This window comes from Brachyhypopomus gauderio, chromosome 9, assembly GCF_052324685.1.
Source record: "Brachyhypopomus gauderio isolate BG-103 chromosome 9, BGAUD_0.2, whole genome shotgun sequence".
Lineage (NCBI taxonomy): Eukaryota > Metazoa > Chordata > Actinopteri > Gymnotiformes > Hypopomidae > Brachyhypopomus > Brachyhypopomus gauderio.
Window position 1 is genome coordinate 15781950 of NC_135219.1, and position 6759 is coordinate 15788708.

The window sequence follows — 6759 nt, forward strand, 5'->3', positions numbered from 1 at the left end:
GACTTCCTCGTCCCTGCGATACGAGGGTATTGTCCAGGAACCACATTTAAAGCCACCACAATGTGGGCGAGTGATTGAGCCCCCGTGAGATTGTGGCGTGCTGCCTGCATGCTTGTTCCCGCACTGGAAACCCGTTGTGTTCAACTCACACGGGACATATTTAACGTGGCACAACTGGGCTTGACTATTGTTCTCGCTCCTCATAATGACAGACTCGGCCACAATAAGAGTTAGAGCGTCTGGGCCAACTCTGGGTAAACCCAACTATGGATGGTTCTTACCGCGCATATGAGAAGATTATGAGACCAATCGTGTGAACACACTTCTCTCCGATACTTGTTTACAAGAAGTCATAGTACAAAGTTCAAATGCAACAAGGGAAACACAGTGAAACACGGAGACGATCAATCTTACATCCCCGTAGAGACATCGGTGTTCTCCCCGACAGCTCTGTGGAAGAAAAAGGCAGCGAAAATTATATTTAACTTAGGGGCCTGCTATAAAACAAACATACATGTAGTGTCACGTTACATACATCTAACAGGTTTTTTTTTTTTTTGCAAAACTTTGCAATTTTCTCCTTTCGCAGAAATATTTTTCTTAAAATTTCTTTTGAAATGTAATTTATTTTTATTTCATTTGTTTTGTGGAAATATGATGCAATGTCACGGTCTGTTATTACTTCTTCAAAGTTTATATCAGATTAATGTCAACTTTAAACCAAAAAGAAAAGAAAAAAACCTCATTGCTCTGTGTTATGATATAAAATTAACTTTGTGATGTTTGGCCTTTATTCGCACATTAAAAAATAAACAAAATAAATCTGTGAATTCCTCGACATACTATATTCCACAATTACACCCCCAATCAGAGAAACTAGGGGGAAAGGTCAGTAGATCAGCTCTGTAAATGGCTCTCAGGTGTGTGTGCTCGTAGTGTCTTTCTGCCAATAGTTACACCTACATTAGACACCAGAAGAGGGATTTGAGCTCGGGTTACACAACCGAGCTGCAGCACCAGATGCTGACTGGGGCCCAGATACCAGTGCCAAGTCAGGGTTGGTATATTTCAACGGTCATACGGGCGTTTCCTGGCAAATGCCCATTTCCATCCAGACGAGAGTTTCAGCTCACAGAGGCTCGGACGTCCAAATGAAAGGAGTCGCCAGCCTGAGCAAACAAACGCGCGTCTGATTATTGCGGCGCACACGCGAAGTCTAATTCGTGATGAATTAACAGAGGCGCTTGCAGAGCCGATAAGCCGAGACGCTCCCCCTCGTGTTTTCTTAACTAATGCTGCCGCTCTCCGCGCCAGTTTAATCAGCTCGCATATGTCCCGAAGACCGCCTCAACGCAGGAATAAAACGTCAAAGCAATTTCTTAAGGAGCCAATTAATACATCCTCTGAATGTTTGGAGACCTGCGACCTACCGGGAATCGGAGCAGTGTATATTTTGCTTTCTGGTGATTATTTATGATAATGTTTGATTGGTCATGTACACAATAATAATAAGTGTGTATGTGTGTGTGTGTGTGTTTGTGTGTGTGTGTGTGTGTGTGTGTGTGTGTGTGTGTGTGTGTGTGTGTGTTTAAACAATGTATTGTAACCCTTACAGGATATTGCTTCAGGGTAATAATACTTAGTTACATAAAAAGTGTACGCAGAAGGAAACGATCTATATAAGTAAATGTTATACATATATAACATTGGATGAATATTGACAGGAATTGATTATACCGTCCATAATCTAAATGTGCAGTTGCTCATGTTCTTTGCCATTGTTTAGGCAGGAAGATATTAAAACACCTCAAAATATTACATAAATATTAAATGCGAATCGAAGGAGCACATTCTCTCCCATTTTCCCGCTAATGGCAGGTCGAAGTACATGTGAACATGCCACGGAGGCTCCTTGCCACACCGGCCCTGAACTCTGCACTGCGTTTTGACAGGTCTCTGATTACACTCACCCTGGGTTTCACTCGTGGCGTGGTGGGGGAGAGCCATGTTGTTGACTGAAGCGTGTTATTATATGATTAGAGCCGGGACGCGTCGCGGCTTGAAATCGCGCAGGGTCTCTCTCTAATGAGTCGCGTTCTGGTCAGTCAGCAGGGCCGTCTGGTCTCCCTGGGCATCGTCATATAAAGACCTTTAAAAGCCCTCATTGTGCTCCATTAGCGTCCCCTCCTAACACCACCCCCCCCCCCCCCCCCAACCCCCCGTGAAAGGTTCCGGCCTATGTTATCCACAGCCATTCAGCTCCCCAGTGCCTACTGATGTTTGTGGCACTGGTGTTCTGCCCCTTTGATGAGCCTATGGGGCCACTGCGATGAACCAACCTCTGTGCACACCCCAGCGTTGGACCCCCCCCCCCCCCCCCCATCCCCTCACACCCCCCCCCCTCTCTCTTCCTCCCTCAGCCCTGAGAAATCTCAGCATGGAGGAGCAGGAAACAGTCGAGTATCAGGAAACCAGCCTGCGTTTGTGGGGAACCAGCGTTCCTGTTGTTGTCTCTTGTCACTGTGGCTGTTTTGAAGGAACATTTTGGACATTCCCCCTGGGCTCCAGCATAGATCTGTAGAGGGCTGTTTACCGTGTGCCTTTTCACCCAGAGTTATGCAACATGACAAAAAAAAAAACCTTTTTATGCATCTATAAACAGATTTTTTATGAAGCAAAAAAATTCTCTTTCACTTCCCAAGGAAATCATTGACACTTAAGGGTGTGGGTGGGCTATTGATAGCCGTCTCTACTTAGAAACGATGGATTATTATAGATAATCTGTTCTTGGTATCTCTTCAGTGGCTTATCTTCAGATTCTTTTGTGAAGAAGAGGAACGGTCTAGACGTCTTTGACCCAGATGTCTGGTTGACTGTTATGCAGAGGGTTCTTTGTGTACGGTGTTCCTTCAAGGCTGCTACCCATCAACAGATTGCACTGTTGATAATGTCAGAGGTGCCCTTCAAGCACAAAACACAGTAACAATAAATACATATACACAGCCATTTGTAAACATCTTTAAGACACCGTGAAACACGTGAGAGTGACAACAGGTCTCTTGTCTTCTGTCCAGTTGTGTTGACCGCTCGTCTGCACACGTGTTTTCCAACGTCATTTCGCCCGGCCAACCTGTCAGATGTAACTCCTAAAGCCAGAAAATTTGATTTGTTCACGAGCATCATTAATCAGTGTATTTCAGATTCTTTGATGTATATTGGGCTAATGTTTGATAGATGATCAGAAAGACCATTACATCAAAGATGCCTTTGAACATCTGGAGATTAAACAGAGGGGATTAGATAAGGCCTGCTTCCTCTCTTCTTCTGAACGTTCACGAATTAGGAGTAATGCTACAATTATATGGTATTATACCATGGTCACATTTCCTATAGAAATGGGATTTTAGCTGGAATTTGGGCAGTTGTAAAAATGTTCTTTGCTTGCAGGAACAGTTTGGTTGAAATCTTTCCAGACGTTTGGTGTATCAAAGGCCATCCTCTGGAGGAAACAGGGCTTTCACTGTACGGGCTGTGGGCGCTGGTCTCCGTCATTTGTGTTCTAATTACTAGCACTGTTATCAACAGCTGTTGTTTGCATTTGTGAAATCTGTGACAAGTTGCAAAATATATATTTGCAAATCTTAAAAGTAACATTTTCAGTCATTTTCCCGTTTTCAGACTCTGACTGGAATTTGCCAAAAACAGTGTACATATTATTACGTAACCAACTTGTTTTCATGCTTGAAATGCTTCATTGGATCAGTACCTTAACCACCACCAGACTATACAAACAATTCAACTGTTTTTTTTTTGCTTTACGGATGCATTATAATAAAAGCCCAATGAAAGCCTAGAGTGCTACTCTTGTTCTGTACTCCTGCAAGATAAAACAGCCAATCAGGCGTGTCTTGCCGTGTATCAGGATGCTACTGGATCAATGTAATAGGACAAGAACAAGCTGTCGCATTAAACATGCACTACCCCCCCACGAGCCTCTTCAGGTCATGCCAAGCTGGATCAGGTGTCCATTTAGCAAAAGTTGGATAAGCTACGAGCCGTCTGTATTTGTATGTTCTATGGTGTCGGCTGAGCTCGGAGAGATTCAGCACCAATTGCCTTGAGCACTGGTTTGTGAGTTTGAAAATGAAATAGATGTTCACGTCATTACATATCACACTGAACAAAGCAGTTTTACTTTACGGGATGCCTTTAAATATGAAAACAAACAATATACAATATCAAAATTGTACGCAGTTATACATAGGATGTCAAATATATGCAAAACCATTATAGCCTCACATAGGGGCGAGCTCGCTCACCAGTAACCACAACATTGCCAGTTATTCACAGAGTCATCAAGAAAGCACCTCCCTTTGTTGGCATTGCACTGAATTAAGCGCATGACACCTCCAGAAGACCCAGCTGTGTCCCTGAACCTAAACCGCACAAGCGAGGATGCAGCAGACGTAGCTACACTTACATTAATATGTAATACCAATCTGCCAAACATCTCATCTTGGTGGAGAACACCAAGCATGTAGCACTGCCACATTACCATACAGACCACCTGGGCCCACGGAACAACAGAGGAGAGGACCTACAGAGTGTTTCTGGGATCCTGGAGTGCTTCTGGGATTCCCGCGTTATTACCGCGTTATTACAGTAGCATTCAGTGCTGCTATGCCAAGCAGTGACCTACACACTCCTCATTTCTTTCGTAGAATACATTGACGTATCGTTCCACACTACGGCCAGATCAGCAGTTTCGTGACTTTCGTTGAACGTGCATGTCGGGGGAAAGCGATGGCCACAACCCAGGAGCAAGTGATATAAAATACTTTTTCCAACTGTTGGAAAGCAAACGGCTCCAGCAGTTGGGCCTGGTGTGAAATTTCACACCTTCATTGAGCATCTTCCCATCAGGGATGGAAGGCAGTGAGTAACGTGACCCGTTGATTTCATTTTCATACCCAGGCTGTGACTGTGCCAGCCTGGAGGATTAAGTTGTTCTGAAGCTTCGGCTGATTTGCCAGACAGAACAGACCGGTGGCCACGCCGGTGCCGATAATGGGGTTTGATACTCTCCTCCGCCGAACACACGGCGCGTGGAGAAGCGCGCGTGTGCGCACGTGTGCTGGCGCACATGTGCTCGCGCACATGGAGGTAATCCGAATCAGCCGTGAAACCTGAGCAGGCTCACCCAAAAGGGCGGTTAATTATTCAAGGTACCAGGACCAAACACCCGATCGGCTTTGGGGTCCTGCACACGTGGCAGACGGCGGAGAATGCCACGTGGCTTCGGGGGGGCGGGAGGGCGTGGCGTGTGTCGGCGCGCGTGCCTCGGTGGGGTGGGAGACCAAGCGTTTTTTGACTGAGCATGTAAAAGGAAGCGTTACGCCAGGGACTGAAGATGAGTCTTGAGACCACAGAGTCAAATCAGACACAAATCAGACTTGAAGCTTTCTGGACTGTAATTACGATTCATGGTTTCACCACTCGAGAAAGAGACAAAATGGACAGAGAAAGAGATATAGAGTTATTCTGAAAATGTATGAAAGGCGGTTGCTGAAATCGTCAATCCCTGTGGTTCCTTATTGCTTGTTGCCACCTCTTGCACTTAATTTGAGAAGAAATGGAAGAAAAGGGGGTGTACAGATCACAGGCGTTTGACCATCTGCTCCTGTTTTCCAAATATAGAGCTCCTCTTACCCCATAACTGGCCTCCATTTCATCACCCCCAGTGGGCAAAAGGCACCCCAGAACTGCCTCCTTCTGCCTCACAGCAGAAGTGGGGGGAGGCCGGGGGGCGGGGCTCCCTGGGAGTGACGTTATGGGGGGGCGGGGCTCCCTCGGAGTGGCGCTGTGCCCGTGAAAGCAGCGATTTGTCCGGCCGCTCCAGACCGCCGGTGCCCTCTCATTCGGTCTCCTGCTGGCAGGGAATTACTTGCTCCACCAGAGCAAGTGTGGGCACAATGCAACTTTGTTGCCATGTGAACCCCCCTGCCCCTAACCCCGCCCCTAACCCCGCCCCTCCCTTGCCCCTCCCCCTCCCCCATGCTTTCAGGGCAGAGCGTGCTGCCAAGCCCAGCGGCATCTGTTCGGGCGTGTGCTCTCTGCCAGTTATTCACGGAGGTGTTCTGCAATGGTCCCATGGCTGCTGGCTTTATTTACCCACTGTCCATGCATTCACATGTCATGGCAATGACGTCTCATCCAATTTCTGCCATTTGAAGCAATTAAACAACAAAGTTGGAATATTGCTGTGTTTGTACATTTGAACCGAATAGTAACGACAGCCCGGCGTGTTCGTGCGGATTGCCCGAGGCGCTTGTAGGTCCGCGGCTAAGAAGCTCGCCTTAATGAATATTCACACACATCTGGCTGGTGTTGGTGCGATATCAGCGGGTGGCTGGAGACCTGTGGACTGCCCACCACTGTCTCTGGAATCAGTCCCTCTGCATCTGGCTGAACTGGGAGCCCGGCCACACTGGTCCGTGTCCCAGAGATCAGAGGAACCAGACGTGTGCTGGGCTGAAGCCGTGGTAGGGCATAGAGTGCGAGCTTAACTGCACGAGGTGCTGGCCTTTCAGATAACGCTCGGGATGGCCACGGTTATATCAGCAGCTGTCCAGGACCAGAGAACACTAGTGTACACATCTGAAGCGCTTAAACGGTGGAGGCGGGACACAGCTCGGTGACACAAACAAACAAACAAACAACAAAAGCACTCCTAAACACAATTAAAGGATAGTTATATGA